The sequence below is a fragment of the Emys orbicularis genome, chromosome 1 (genome assembly GCF_028017835.1).
Source record: "Emys orbicularis isolate rEmyOrb1 chromosome 1, rEmyOrb1.hap1, whole genome shotgun sequence".
Lineage (NCBI taxonomy): Eukaryota > Metazoa > Chordata > Testudines > Emydidae > Emys > Emys orbicularis.
Genome location: NC_088683.1, coordinates 3,435,659 through 3,452,032, shown reverse-complemented (window position 1 = coordinate 3,452,032; position 16,374 = coordinate 3,435,659).

Genomic DNA, 16,374 nt, shown 5'->3' with positions numbered 1-16,374 from the left:
TGTTGGGCTGGCCGAGGCTGAATGCCAGGCATGCAGGATCGCTGCAGCTGGGGCCACCTCCCTTGGGCAGGGCCCAGCCTCCTGGGTAGTCTAGGAGCTCACCCTGCTGCCGCACCATACTCAGCCGCCCACTCTCCCTGGCCCAGCATGTCCTAGCATGTGCGAGACGTGTGTATGTACATGCCTGGGGTGCGTGTGTGAGTCTGCATGCGTGCACCTGCACGGGGTGCGTGTACCTGCACGGGGTGCCTGTGGGTGCACCATTGTGGTGCATGTGCCTTTGTATGAAAACGCATATGCTGCGTGCACGCCCGTGTGAAGTGTGTGCACGCACGGGGTGTGCATCTGCGGTGTGTGTGCACGTCACTGTCCTGTCCTGGTGAAATGCCAGACCCGCTCAAGCCGATGGGACTGTTCCCTGTAGTGGCAGCCCTCGCAGAAGATAAAAGCCCTACTACAGCTACCGCCGTGGTAACGATGTGCCTTGAGCTGGAGGGGCCAAAGTTTGACGTGGAAGGGCCTGCATTCTGCCCATGCTGCCCGAGGAGCCCTGGCGAGGGGAGTGGCGGGCAGCAGGAGCCTTGGTGTCCCTGCGCTGAGTGGGTCTGGGAAGTGAGCGCTTGTCTGCAGTCGAGGTAGTGGCTGGGTAATGACAGGGTGAGCCTGTATCATTATCGGATGAAATGTGGGATTAGATCTGTCTGCTAAACCAAAGGTCACACAGGTCACACAGTAATTACTTTGAGGTCCATTATGTGTAATTTAGTAAGTTGTAAGAACAGGATCTTTGCCATAAAATGCAAGACAGCTTTGTCCTGTGTAGCGCCTTTCATACACGCTGTCCCCAAACACAGGGCGGCATTAATCCACAGAGCTGGACGAGAGAGAAATTCAGAGAGATTTGCATAATGAACCTCCTAGAGGTCACCAGCAGGGTTTGAAACCAGAACCTTCAGCACCATAACACACACCTCTGCCACCCCCATTAGCCAGCAGCAGCAGTAGGTGCTTATCTCCTGTGGCCCATGAGCAAGGGATACAACACATGCTTTGCCAGTGGGTTGTAGTTGCCACTGAGGTCTGAGAGGAGATCTCAGGGAGGAGACAACCAAGGGGCTGGGAGTGCTTGGACGCTTCCCAGGGGTACCCAGGGTTGGGAGAAACCTCACCCCCACCTGCCCTTTGCATGAATCGGCCTCATCTGGGCCTGCTATGGACCAGCTCCCTGAAACCACCAGCCTCTGGCAGCACAAGCCCTGCCCTCCAGGCCTCCTTCTCTCTGTACAGGCAGCGCCAGGCACACGCCAACCCCCGAGTCCTTGAAGCGTTCCCTCTGGTGCTCAGCTCCTTCTCCACCGAGCACTCTCAGAACTGCCAGGCCGGCGGTTCCCAAAGGGGCTGCACACACCAGCTTGAGAGATTCAGTTGCAAATGAGCACTTTGCTTCACACCACAGCACTGAGGTATATTTATAGTGAGAACAAGCATAACTTTATCATCAAAGTATAGAGATTTGCCTGCTGGGTGTGAAGGTTGCGGATCTCTCGAGACTCCAGACAGGCTTATGTGCAGAGCTGGGGAGGAACCGCTGGTCGTGGTGCATGTAGGTACCAATGCAGAGAGGTCCTGGAGGCCAAATTTAGGCTGCTAGGTAAGAGATTAATGTCCAGGACTGCCTTTGAAAGCTTCCAGTTCCACACGCAGGGCCAGTTAGACAGGCAGAACAGCAGGGTCTCAATGCGTGGAAGGGTTGAAGGTGTAGGGAGGAGGGGTTTAGGTTATTAGGAACTGGGGGAACCTTTTGGGGAAGGAGGAACTTATATAGGAAGGATGGGCTCCACCTAAATCAAAACAGAACCGGATTGCTGGCATGTAAAATTAAGAAGGTCGCAGAAGTGTTTTTAAACTAAAGGCTGGGGGAAAGCCGACAGGTGCAGGAGAGCACATGGCTTGGACAGACACATCCCTTAGGGGAGGATTTATTCAGGGGATACTCTATCGAGGAGAGGATAGAAGTTGCTAAAGCACAGGTAGGAACTGAAGAGAACCAGTCAAAGGAAAGAGTCCCCTTCAGCTACATCACCTGAAGGCAGGCAGCTAAATATTGACAGCGTGTATAAGGGCTTGTATAGAAATGCAAGAAGTCTAAGTACTAAATTGGGTACTGACTGAAGAGATCAGTACACCAGGCATCACCAGAACGTGGTGGGCTGATGATAATCAGTGGGACACGGTAATACCGGGGTACAGAATCCGTGGGAATGACAGAACAGGTCGTGCTGGTGGGGACGTGGCGCTGGGTGTGAAGGAAAGCAGAGAATCCAATATCTTCAATGACTCCAACAGCCCCATAGAATCTCTAGGTAGAAATTCCCGGCTGGACTAATGAGAGTTTCACAATAGGACTTGTGGCACATCACCCCTCCGGCGTGCTGGGCTCCCCCTCCGGCATGCTGGGGCCCCCCTCCGGCGTGCTGGACTCCCCCTCCAGCGTGCTGGGGCCCCACTCCAGACAGTGTTTGTCTCTCCCTCTGGGGTACTCGGGGCAGGCCCAAGGAGAGCTCCTCCCCCAAACAAAGAGAAACCAATTTACACGCACAGACCAAAGGGGGATACCTTTCCTGCCCCCTCAGTGGGGATGGGTGTTGGCCTGTTGTTGGCCCCAGGTGTCAGTCCTTCCCCTAAACAGGCACTCAGCACCGGTTGTTTCCCCTATAGGGAGGAGAGCAGCCTCTTCCTCCCCCCCCCCCAAAGCTTGTCTCCCTGCAGCAGCTTGTCTCTCCCCCTCCCCATCAGAGTAGGAGTTTTTAAAGGTCCCAGGCAGCCCTTAAATGGACTCACAGGTCCCTAATTGACCTGTGGTAACCCCATCACAGCTGTAGGGAAAAGGGCTTTTCTCATTCTCCCACCCTTTGTCACAGAATATCCTACTGACCACCTGACTGGCACGGTGACAGTGCCTGTGACATGCTGAAAGAATTGGGTTTGTGTAGTTTGGAAAAGAGAAGACTGAGAGGGGACATGATAGCAGTTTTCAGATATCTAAAAGGGTGTCATAAGGAGGAGGGAGAAAACTTGTTCACCTTAGCCTCTAAAGGATAGAACAAGAAGCAATGGGCTTAAACTGCAGCAAGGGAGGTCTAGGTTGGACATTAGGAAAAAGTTCCTAACTGTCAGGGTGGTTAAACACTGGACTAAATTGCCTAGGGAGGTTGTGGAATCTCCATCTCTGGAGATATTTAAGAGTAGGTTAGATAAATGTCTATCAGGGATGGTCTAGACAGTATTTGGTCCTGCCATGCGGGCAGGGGACTGGACTCAATGACCTCTCGAGGTCCCTTCCAGTCCTAGAATCTATGAATCTATGAATCTATGCTCGGGGAGATTAGAGAGGCTACAAAAACAGAAAACCCAGTAATAATGGGGGTGAAGATATGAAAGTGAAGAACTACTAACTGTGGTATGTAACCTATTGCTTAAAATAGCCTCTGCACCAGATGACTGGAAGATCACTAATGTGATGCTGATTTTTTAAAAAGGCTCCAGAGGTGATCCCAGCAATTACAGGTGTAAGCAGAGTCAGGATGAGCTCTACCCTGACATCTGGTGGTGAATTGTGGCGAGTTGTGGAAAAGAACTTCAGGGGCTGATCTTGTTTGCATAGGCACACCCACCCCGCCTAGCATGAGCCCACAGCAGCCCAAATGGTCACTTTGGCTGCTGTGGGATCCCCAGTTTCTCTTTTATTGGGGCAGGAAGAATAAAGTGTTGTTACCCTGATTATGTGAATTAAGGGCAGTGGAACTGTTTTATGACAGAGGGACTCGCCATCAACTAAGTCAACGATGACAAGGGACATGGGTTCCAAAACCCAGTGAATTGAGAGAGGCTGGGGACAGGCATCTGTACCTGATGGTATGGGCCCCTTTTGAGGGCCTGAAACACCAATTGCTCCTCCTCCTCCTCTCCCCACTGTTGAATGTCAGAGCTAACTTTGATTCCATTAGGAGTCTAGTTACAGGCTGCTGAGCTGAATTCAATTTGGGCCAATGGTGCACCAGCACTGAGGCTCCCTTACTACAAGCTGAAATCACTAAAGAGCTAAAATTACTAAGAGCTGAAATCACTGAGTGCTGGGGAGGAGGGGGGCTGAAGATATATTGCTGAGTGGCTGGCGGAGTGGAGCAGTTCATGGGACGGCTGGAGCGGCTCACGGGACGGCTGGTGGAGCAGCTGGCGGAGTGGCTCGCAGTGAAGGCTGCAGCAGAACCCCATGGAGAGGCGGGCAGTCAGCCTCGGACCATGTAAGGTGCCCTTAATACCCCCATGCCCCCCCCATTTCCACCCAGACTGGGGGGTAAAAATCTGCAGATAAACTTTTGAACTCTGGGGCTGGCCTGACCAGAGACAGTGACTTTTGGGTTGTTGGACTTTTGGGTGATTTTGGGGTTGCTGGACTCAAGAGACTTTTGGGGTGTTGGACTTTTGGGACTTTAGGTGATTTTTGGGTTGATGGACTTAAGACCCTGAGGGGAAAAGGACACTGCCCAACTTACTTAGGGGTGGGTCTTTTGCTCATAGCTTGTGTTATGAATCCTGCTTGCGGTGTTTCCCGAACATAATGTCGAGTTGTTTACCTCCTTTATTAAAAGGATTTTGCTACACTCAGACTCCGTGCTTGCGAGAGGGGAAGTATTGCCTCTTAGAGGCGCCCGGGGGGTGGTGTGTAATTGTCCCAGGTCATTGGGTGGGGGCTCGAGCCGGTTTTGCATTGTGTTATTGAAACAGAACCCCTAGATACTGAACCCGGCCCTTGTTGCTGCCAACTCAGACTGGCAGAAGGGTTACACAGGCCAGTAACCCTAACTTCTGTATCAGGCAAATTGGTTGAAACTATAGTAAAGAACAGAATGATCAGACACATAGATGAACATGATTTGTTTGGGAGAGTCAATGTAGCTTTTGTAAAGGGAAATCATGCCTCACTAATCTACTAGAATTCTTTGAGGCGGTCAACAAATGTGGACAAGGGGGATCCAGTGGATATAGTGTACTTGGACTTTCAGAAAGCCTTTGACAAGGACCTTCATCAAAGGCTCTTAAGCAAAATGAGCAGTCACAATGTAAAAAAGAAGGTTCTCTCATGGATTGGTAACTGGTTAAAATATAGGAAACAAAGGATAGGAATAAATGGTCAGTTTTCAGAATGGAGAGCGGTAAACAGTGGGGTCTCCCAGGGGTCTGTTCTGGGCCCAGTCCTATTCAACATATTCATGAATGATCTGGAAAAGGGGTGAACAGTGAAGTGGCAAAATTTGCAGATGATACAAAATTACTCCAGATAGCTTTGGACTTAACTGACTGTGAAGAGTTACAAAAGGATTTCACAAAACTGGATGACTGGGCAACAAACTGGCAGATGAAATTCAATGTTGATAAATGCAAAGTAATGCATATTGGAAAACATAATCCCAAATACACATATAAAATGATGGGGTCTAAAGTAGCTGTTACCGCTCAAGAAAGATCTTGGAGTCATTGTGGATAGTTCTCTGAAATCATCCACTCAATGTGCAGCGGCAGTCAAAAAAGCTAACGAGGCTAGAAGCCATTAGGAAAAGGATAGATAATAAGACAGAAACTATCATACTGCCTGTATATCAATCCATGGTAGGTCCACATCTTGAATACTGTGTGCAGATGTGGTCGCCCCATCTCAGAAAAGATACATTAGAACTGGGAAAAGTACAGAGCAGGGCAACAAAAATGCTTAAGGGGCTGGAACAGCTTCCATAAGAGGAGAGATTAAAAAGACTGGGACTCTTCATCTTAGAAAAGAGACCACTAAGGGGATTATGATAGAGCCTGGGTAGTGAGTTCTATGGGCCCGAGGTGCCTGGGAACCAGGAATATTCCTAGCCTGGGGCCCAGCTCCAGCAATGTCTGAAGCTGGGTCTCTCCCTCGGCCCCGCCTTCCGCCCTGGGCACTCCCCACACACATCCCCTGGGCGATTTAAAACGGCCCGGGGCCCTCACTCAGCACTGGCAGCGCAGCGGAGCTGAGCGGCTTCCTGCCAGCTTACTCCACGTGGCTGCCGCCCCCGCCCTGCGGCCCTGGGTGGGGTGGGTCGGGTCTGTGTCTACACGCGCTGCTCCTGCCCCAAGTGCCCCTGTGGCCAATGGGAAGCTGTGGGGGCAGTGCGTGGGGGTAGCAGCACATGGAGGCCCCCGGCTTGCTCTGCCTAGGAGCCCCAGGTAAGTGCTGCATTCCCCACCTCCTCCCAGAGCCTGCACCCCCACCTCTTTCCCCAACACCTCTTCCCGCCCCCGAACTCCCTCCCAGAGCCTGCACCCCCTCCCTCTTCCCACATACCCCCTCCTGCCCCCAAACTCCATCCCAGATCCTGCACTCCTCACCCCCTCCTGCACACTCACCCCCTGCCCCAGCCCAGAGCCTGCACCCAGCACCCAAACTCCATCCCAGAGCCTGCACCTCCTCCCCTTTCCCACCCCCTCCTGCCCCCAAACTCCCTCCCAGAGCCTGCACCCTCACCCCCTCCTGCACCCCCACCCCTTGCCTCATCCCAGAGCCTGCACGCAAACTCCATCCCAGAGCCTGCACCCCTCACTCCCTCCCCCACCCAAACTCCCTCCCAGAGCCCAACCTCTTACCCCTTCTGCACCCAAACTCCCTCCCAGAGCCTGCACCCTGCACCCCAATCCCCTGCCCCAGCCCAGGGCCTGCACCCCAGACCTCCTTCCCCCACCCAAAATCCCTCCCAGAGCCTTAGGCAGGTGGGGGGCAGAGTTTGGGGGGGTGGGCTCTGGGCATTCTGGGCACCACCAAAATTTCTACAAACCTGCCGCCCGTGTGATAGAGGTCTATAAAATCATGACTGGTGTGGAGAAAGTGAATAGGGAAGTGTTATTTACTCCTTCTCATAACACAAGAACTAGGGTCACCTGGTGAAATTAATCAGCAGTAGTTTTAAAACAACCAAAAGGGAGTATTTCTTCACACAACGCACAGTCAAGCTGTGGAACTCCTTGCCAGAGGATGCTGTGAAGGCCAAAAGTAAAACTGAGTTAAAAAAAGAATTAGGTAAGTCCATAGAGGATAGGTCCATCAATGGCTATTAGCCAAGCTGGTCAGGGACACAACCCCGTGCTCTGGGTGTCCATAAACCTCTGACTGCCAGAAGCTGGGACTGGACAACAGGGAGTGACCCACTTGATAATTACTCTGTTCTGTTCATTCCCTCTGAAGCACCTGGCATTGGCCACTGTCAGAGGACAGGATACTGGGCTAGATGGATTATTGCTCTGACACAATATGGCCGTTCTTATGTAGATTCCAGTAATAATGAGTAAGAATATTGGAAACAAATGGTTACATACAAAACAAAATCCTAACGTGCTTTCCAGAGACTAAACTCAACTAACAAGTTTCTCTCTGTCTAGAGAAGCTCGTCTCACCCAAAGGTCTCGCCAGGGTTTTCAGCCAAGCCTGGCTCAGGTGCCCTTTTTCATGAAGCAAATTCGTGGTACTTTTCTTTCCTCAGTGACGGGGGGTAAGGTGTCTCCTTTGCTTCCCAAATATAGTCAAGCAAACCTTTGATGGGCTCCCACCAGACCCTCCAGCTGGTTCCCTCCACCCCTGCTTTTAATGCCTGTTAGATTCTTTCTGAAGTCCCCACAATTCTTCATGTGCATTCAGTTCAGACTGGAGCTAGGGGACCCCTTGCGAACAAGACACTACTCAATTTACATGTAAACACATAGATGGACAGACATCTCCTGTCTGACATAAAACCTGCTTTTCACCTTTGCTGGTGACTAACACCCTGACACAGATATCTTCAGTCGCTATATATCTAACTCCTTACACAATTCCTGTACGTACATTTCACCACGCTATTAATGACTGGCGTGACATTGGCTTTCATTTGACACCTCCCCTGACTTTCTTTGGGGAAGCAGAACCAGGAGGGTCCTGTAACCTGCCCTTGCCAGTTGGCATCAAGAGGTTCCTGGGTCCCAGCCACCCATCCTGGTGCAGCTCCACCCGAAATCTCAGGAGCACAGGAGAAGGTGCCACCTGCATCAGGGGCGTGCCATGTCACTTAATGCACCAGCAGGAGGTGCTCAGAGACCATGGTGATGGGGAGAGCCCTGCAAATCTGTGAGTATCCACTTGATATCCACAGGAACACTGGGCGGGGGACCTAGGGGGCAGGGACATGGGCTGGGGGCTGCTTGAGCCCCCTGGCCGAGAGGAGTCTGCAGTGAGGCGAGGGAAGGGCCATGAGCTGCTCCATGTCCGACCTGTCAGCCTGGGGATGTCACCTCCTCAGTGTCCTAGCAGAGTTCTCCAGCTGGACCCTTCAGCTACTGCTACCGACCCCGGGGCAGCTCCTCCTCTTCTCCTGGGGCCAGAGCCTTCCGGGCCAGCTGGCTCTGCGGGAGGGCAGCAGCTCAGGACACTCCGAGCGACTCAGCCCTTTCCGCCCAGGGGCAAAGCTGCCACGGAAGGAGCAGCAGTGAGCCAAGAGCAGCCTGGCTCCCTTTAGTCATATTTATGTGACCAATGCACCTGGAAACCCCAGCCAAGGTCAGGGCCCCATTGCGCCAGGCGCTGCGCAGGAGACAGGCCTTGCCCAGATTGCTCAGGGTCGGAACAGACAGAGGGGGGGAGGGGAAACTGAGGCACAGGGAGGGGAAGGAACCTGCCCATGGTCCCCCAGCCAGTCAGTGGCAGAGGTGGGAATGATGCCCTGTAGCAGTGTGTCCCAGTGCAGCACAGCGTCACACTTCCAGCCCTAAGGCAATTCTAATTCGCTCGCTCCTGGATGCAGATTCACCCCACATCTGCCCTCCCCACGCATTACAGACCCACTCCTCCCCTGCCCTCAGCTGGGCTGACTTGTTAGGGCCAAAATAGTCCAACGAGAAGAAAAGCTCCATGTCTCTTGCAAAACATTTTCACCCCGAAATGGAAATGTCGGGTTTTACATTCCTCAATGAAAACACGGGTGAAAGTCAAATTGTGACTTCTGTGGGGGATCCGACCTTCCCTTCTATTTTACCCCACCCCGTTTTCTGCTGGGAAGAAAGTGAGGGGAAGTGAATTTTCATTGAAAGATGATTCCTGCTGACCCGGCGAACGTTTCCGTTCTGCTTTGCAAACCCAATTTACGTTGCAAACATTTGCCCTGTGGCAGATTTTGACCAGCTCCAGCTCAGCCCTGGGCTTCTGTCTCATCCCAGGCCCCCAGGCCTGCCGCTGTGCGCTGGCTGTGTAGCATCGGGCACCCAGAGGGGAGGATGGGCTGTAAAGCGGGCGCGGGCTTTTAGTTTAATGCCGTTCCACTCACTGCAGCACATTGTCACTCTCTGAGCTTTCTGACGTGTGCCACATGCACAAAACGCAGCAGCAATTCTGGATGATTTGTTGTGTTATTGACAATTGGATGTGATCAGTCGGCACTAACGGGGGGTGGTAAGTGGCTCATTACACTGAGAGGATGGTGATGATGCTCCAGTGAGCTGGGCATTCTCCCTGGGGGGCCTGGAGCAAGGCCTGGAAGGGGATTCGCTTGTCAACGTGTTGTTCTGTCTGGCCCTGGTGAGCGGGGTATGAACCTCAGGGGGAACCCAACACCGCCATGTTCATCTTTATAAAATGATTGTGTGGCATCCAATGCAAAGTTTGTCATGTTGAGTGTCTTGGGAAGGCTCATGATGCACTGAGCATTGTTGTTATAGTGATGTTATAGTAATGTTATAGGTTATAATTTCATGTACATAGTTATGAGGCTGAAAATGGCTTAAAGCAAGCCCAGGCAGAAACTCTCCAAGAGCAGAGAGGCAGTTCACACCTCATCAGGGCATGTATGGGACAAACCCAGCCCAGCCTCACAGGAACAAAGGACGCTGGCCTAGGCAACAACAAAAGGATCTGTTGGACTCTGAGTGAGTCACCCCCCTTCCTTTGGTCAGTTTGGGACTGTGATGAGGTAATGCTCACCTGACTCTGAAGGTGGGGGGCAAAGCCAAGAGGGAAGAAAGAACATGATAAAAGGGAGCGATGTTTGCCCTGCTCTTCCTCTCTCTTCCACCCACATCTACAGACACCACCACCAAGCGACTGAAGCGCTGATCAAGGGGGAGAGCCTGGCTGAAGGGCAACCAGCCAGCCTGTGGTGAGAAGCATCTAAGTTTGTAAGGACATTGAAAGTGTAAAGATCAGCTTAGAATGCGTTTTACTTTTATTTCATTTGACCAAATCTGACTTCTTGTGCTTTGACTTATAATCACTTAAAATCTGTCTTTATAGTTAATAAATGTGTTTGTTTGTTCTACCTGAAGCAGCGTGTTTGGTTTGAAGCGTGTTAGAGACTCCCCTTGGGATAACAAGCCTGGTACATATCAATTTCTTTGTTAAATTGACAAACTCGTATAAGCTCATGGAAAACTCATGGCGATCGGGGGAGGTCCCGGATGACTGGAAAAAGGCTAATGTAGTGCCCATCTTTAAAAAAGGGAAGGAGGAGGATCCGGGGAACTACAGGCCAGTCAGCCTCACCTCAGTCCCTGGAAAAATCATGGAGCAGGTCCTCAAGGAATCAATTCTGAAGCACTTAGAGGAGAGGAAAGTGATCAGGAACAGTCAGCATGGATTCACCAAGGGGAAGTCGTGCCTGACTAACCTAATTGCCTTCTATGATGAGATAACTGGCTCTGTGGATGAGGGGAAAGCAGTGGATGTGTTATTCCTTGACTTTAGCAAAGCTTTTGATACGGTCTCCCACAGTATTCTTGCCGCCAAGTTAAAGAAGTATGGGCTGGATGAATGGACTGTAAGGTGGATAGAAAGCTGGCTAGATCGTCGGGCTCAACGGGTAGTGATCAATGGCTCCATGTCTAGTTGGCAGCTGGTTTCGAGCGGAGTGCCCCAAGGGTCGGTCCTGGGGCCGGTTTTGTTTAATGTCTTTATTAATGATCTGGAGGATGGCGTGGACTGCACCCTCAGCAAGTTTGCAGATGACACTAAACTGGGAGGCGTGGTAGATACACTAGAGGGTAGGGATCGGATACAGAGGGACCTAGACAAATTAGAGGATTGGGCCAAAAAAAACCTGATGAGGTTCAACAAGGACAAGTGCAGAGTCCTGCACTTAGGACGGAAGAATCCCATGCTCAGCTACAGACTAGGGACCGAATGGCTAGGTAGCAGTTCTGCAGAAAAGGACCTAGGGGTCACAGTGGACGAGAAGCTGGATATGAGTCAACAGTGTGCCCTTGTTGCCAAGAAGGCTAACGGCATTTTGGGCTGTATAAGTAGGGGTATTGCCAGCAGATCGAGGAACGTGATCGTTCCCCTTTATTCGACATTGGTGAGGCCTCATCTGGAGTACTGTGTCCAGTTTTGGGCCCCACACTACAAGAAGGATGTGGAAAAATTGGAAAGAGTCCAGTGGAGGGCAGCAAAAATGATTAGGGGTCTGGAGCACATGACTTATGAGGAGAGGCTGAGGGAACTGGGATTGTTTAGTCTCCAGAAGAGAAGAATGAGGGGGGATTTGATAGCTGCTTTCAACCACCTGAGGGGGGGTTCCAAAGAGGATGGAGCTCGGCTGTTCTCAGTGGTGGCAGATGACAGAACAAGGAGCAATGGTCTCAAGTTGCAGTGGGGGAGGTCTAGGTTGGATATTAGGAAACACTATTTCACTAGGAGGGTGGTGAAGCACTGGAATGCGTTACCTAGGGAGGTGGTGGAGTCTCCTTCCTTAGAGGTTTTTAAGGTCAGGCTTGACAAAGCCCTGGCTGGGATGATTTAGTTGGGAATTGGTCCTGCTTTGAGCAGGGGGTTGGACTAGATGACCTCCTGAGGTCCCTTCCAACCCTGATATTTTATGATTCTATTATTCTAAGCTTGTAGCGTCCAATGGGCATAACTGGACACTGCAAGACGGAGGTTCCTAGGGTTGTGTTTGGGACCGGAAATATTGGCTAGTGTCATTCAGTTGCACAACCCAAGGAGCAGCTTACATGCCAGAGGCTGTGCGTGAACAGCCCAGGAGTGGGGTTTCTCACAGCAGAGCAGGGTCAGGCTGGCTCCCAGAGTTGAGGATTGGAGTGACCTAGCAGATCACCGATCCGGATAACACCAGAGGGGAATGTCACATCCGCACACTGGACCGGGGCAGGAAGGGGTTAATGGCTTGCCCTATAGAGAGGGCAGAAGCCAGCCATGCCCAGCACAAACAAAGCTGGAGGCAGGGTGCACTCACTGGAGGGACTATAAAGGGAAGAGGCGGGTGTGACACTTTGGGAGATTACCCACGGTGTCTGGGGCAAATCGCTCCCACCGGCTCATCTGTGCCCCCAGGGGAGATCCCTCCAGCTCCAGTGCTCCACTCAGGGCTCTGCCAGCCCTGCTCTCTCCCCAGCTAGCAGCTCACACACCCACTTTGTCACACTGGAGCGCCCACTCCCCGGTCTTCTGGCCACCTGCAGTGCACCCAGAGCTGCTGCCTCCGAGAGAGCAGGGCACCGCCTCCCCCACACCCCCTCCGTCCAAGGGGAAAGGGTTGGAAACAGAAGGTTACAGAGAAACCGATAATACACCGCTCAGTCTCCAGCCTGTGCTGATTCACATGTTACTCTCCGGGTTTCTCTGACAGCGCTTGTCCAGTCCAGAGGGCTGGGGGTGATGCTGGCAGAGCAGGGGCCAGCTCATGCCAAGGTCCCCATGCCTCAGTGCAATGCTGACAACTACACGGCTGGCATCGGCCTGGCTCACCTGGGTGTTAGGATCGTTCACGCAGGTGTCAGAGTTATACAGATGGGCTCCGTGTTCAGACTTTATTGGATGCTTGTGTGTTCGGCTGTGTGCGTGCGTTGTCTCTGCGCAGATAGCCCGTCCAACAGGCTCAGTAACCACAGATCCGTTAGTAGTGAAGGCACTCGGCCAGGTTTATTGCGGACGGAGCACGGTGCAAATGCCCCGCTCAGTGGTCACAGGTACACTACCACGTATGCCTGTGACAGTGGACCAGCTGAATCTCCTTCCTTAGAGGTTTTTAAGGCCCGGCTTGACAAAGCCCTGGCTGGGATGATTTAGTTGGGAATTGGTCCTGCTTTGAGCAGGGGGTTGGACTAGATACCTCCTGAGGTCCCTTCCAACCCTGATATTCTATGATTCTATGAGTGGCAGGACTTTCCACTGCCCCCTAGGCCAGACGAAGGATTAAAGTGAGGGATCCCAACCTTTATAGATGGAGACAAACAATCTGGGCTAAACAACTTACGTATCCCCTTGCACGTTTCATGACGTGTTTGTTCCCTCCCCTTGGACTTTCTTTCTCATGTTTCACACAAAATATCCCTAGTCATCACTTTTGTGAAACCATTTTATTGTGCTAGGTTGGGGGGTTCTTGTGCTGGCCTGCTGGGATGTTTACACATATTCAGTGTGTTTTGGCAATGCTAGTGATACCAGTGCCGAGTTTGTGTACCAGACACTAGCTTGCAGGCAAGCATTTGCTTTCCTGACTGTTGCTCATCACATAACTTTTGCTGACTTTGGTTCAGGCCTCAGGCCTTGCACCAGGCCCATGTTTCAGGCTCTCTCTTTCTACTATAGCTTGCGGGTTGCAGCTGGCATTAATCTCAGTGAGAACATCTGTTGCCTGCCCAGAACCGGGCCTCGAGATGGCAAACAGGGGTTCGTTGCCCGGTGTGCTTGGCACCAATAAAGACACCGAGGGGAGAAAGCAAGCCAAGTTTATTTCAGAGCTCTGAAATGGCACTAGGAGACCAGCATGTCTCAAATCCAGTGCAGCACATACAAATAAAATTTTCCCTTTTATATTCCAAGCTGTTTCTGCGTAAGCCTTTGTCTGTTACTCCCTCTTACCCCTCCCACCCCTCCCTTCTCTAGCAGTTACAATTAGAAAAATTCCCATTCGTCTGCTTATCTTTTGGCCTTGCAAGGCCTGTTTACAGCAGTCTGAGCAAAACAGCAGCTGTATGCTAGAGAAAAGCTGACCAGTACATTTCAGCTTCAACATGTAAGCAGTTAGCATAGAAGTAGGTGAGAGTTCACAAGATGGAGTCACTGTGGTTCAGGTAGGCCCAGAGCAGAAGAGCTTCATCGGCTCTTTTGGCCTTCTACTCCCCTGAGTTACCTGGTAGCTATGCCTAGTGACACCAACACATCTGTATTCCACCTTGTACGGTAACATTTGAGCAGTTGGGTTGTGAGCCTCTGTGGCTATGTGAATCACCCGCCAGGAGAGAGACATTAACTAGTGGGAAGTGCAGGAACGGCCCATGGGCACCAGACAGTTGTGGGACATTGCAACTGGAGCTTCCCTACGTACTGTCAACAAGAGGACAATAGACTTTTGTTATTATTCTGCGTCCTCCCAGGAAGATGAGTCCTGCCAGGGACTCCTCCTGTCAGCTGAGCTGAGACATGAATTAGTATAAAGTGCTGACCTCCAACAGCAGATGTTAGGTCCTGGGCCACAGGGGAGGCCCATCAACACCAGACAAACTATTGTGGAAGATTAAAGAGGACAAAAGACTTTGCTGATTGCTCTCCCCCTCTCCCCCTCATGAAGATGAGCTGTGCAAGTGAATTCCTCCCATCAGCAGAGTTTGCAGCTCAAAGCATAAGGGGGGAAGGGAATTAAATCCCCTAACAAGGAGGAACTGGATCTCTGTGCTGCTTGGAGTCTGGGGGGCAAGGTTTCTAGGCATAAGCAAGGGAGTCCCAGCTGCTTAGCCTGGGTTTGCCCTAAGGACATAGAGAGCTTTTTTTAATTATAGAAGCTTCTAGTACCTTTTGAAATTTACAATTGGAATTCGTGTGTGTATCTATGTTTGCCTACTTTAACTTTGTAAGTAACTCGTTTCCTTGTCCTAGTTAATACATCTGTAGATGGTTTATTACAGGATTGGCTGTAAGCAGTGTCTCTGGTGTGAGAGCTAAAGTGCAATTGACCTGGAGTAAATGACTGGTTCTTTGGGACTGGGAGTAACTTGACTATTACTGTGATTTTTGGTGTAAGGGACCATCTCTGACAAAGGCAGGCTCACCGGAGTGGTAAGACAGATCAGAGTACCCAGGGGGACTGTCCGGGACTCCATGCTAAGGCTGTCATGGTGCCTGAGGAGTTCACACTTGATAATTTGCTAGTATAGACCCCACAGCCAGTTCTTAACAGTCTGCCCTCAAAGTTGGGACTCACACACTGCAGGACAGCTGGACACAAGATCCATGTTTCAGGAGACGTTCCTGCTGGCAGAATATCACCCCCCATAATGGACACGTGTGTGTCCTCTGTCCTTCTCCAGTACAGGCCCAGCCCTTTGTTTTTGTCAGTGCTCAAGTCTGCATGTGCCCCACACCGTAAGTGCTGGGCTGGGCTGGGGCGAGGGACGTGGATTGTTCTCAGTGTTGGTTGCGTCAGCTCAGAGACACTCCCTGCCTCAGGTGACAAGTTTCACCTCCACCAGTTTTGGAACTCAGGACCGGACATGTGACATGGCTCTAAACGGGTTTCCTGTGCAAACCTCTCGCAGTAACCGTGATAACCAGCTAGTTCTCAGCTTTTGGCGGAGACCCCACATGACCCCCTTCGGTGTAAGTGTGACAAAGTGGGGCTGTTCTTAATGTTTCCTCTGAATACTGTGTGGGTGCCTTAGTTTCCCCTATGCATTTCTTAAGTCTCCAGTGTGCATAAATGGCCGACACTCTGTATCCTAGCAACAAATGGCCGGGGCCCTTCCCCCCTGCAGGGGAATAGCTAAAGGTGAACAAAGAGATCAGGTGACCTCCTGGCCCGGGAAAGAGACAAAGCCCAGAGGAGGAGGGGGTTTCAGTTTGGAGCTGGCTGGGGACGGGGAGTGAGGGCAGACGGGGGTGTCTGGCTCGCTGGGCCCCAGAATGGACCCGGCTGAGGGGTCCTGTTCTCTGTACCTACAAGCTCTGTTTTAGACCATGTTCCTGTCATCTAATAGACCTCTGTTTTACTGGCTGGCTGAGAGTCACGTCTGACTGCGAAGTGGGGGGTGCAGAACCCTCTGGCTTCCCCAGGACCCCGCCTGGGTGGACTCGCTGTGGGAAGCGCACGGAGAGGCATATGCTGAATGCTCCAAGGTCAGGCCCAGGAAGGTGAAGCCGTGTGAGCTTCTTGCCCTGAAGACAGTCTGCTCCGAGGGAGAGGAGGCTCCCCAAAGTCCTGCCTGGTTTTGGGGGGAGCAGTTCCAGAGCATCGCCCGGGGACTCTGTGACAGTAATATTGAGATGACTGGATTCCAGCGAGGGCATGGTGGGCAGGACTGTGTCCACCCCTTCCCCCT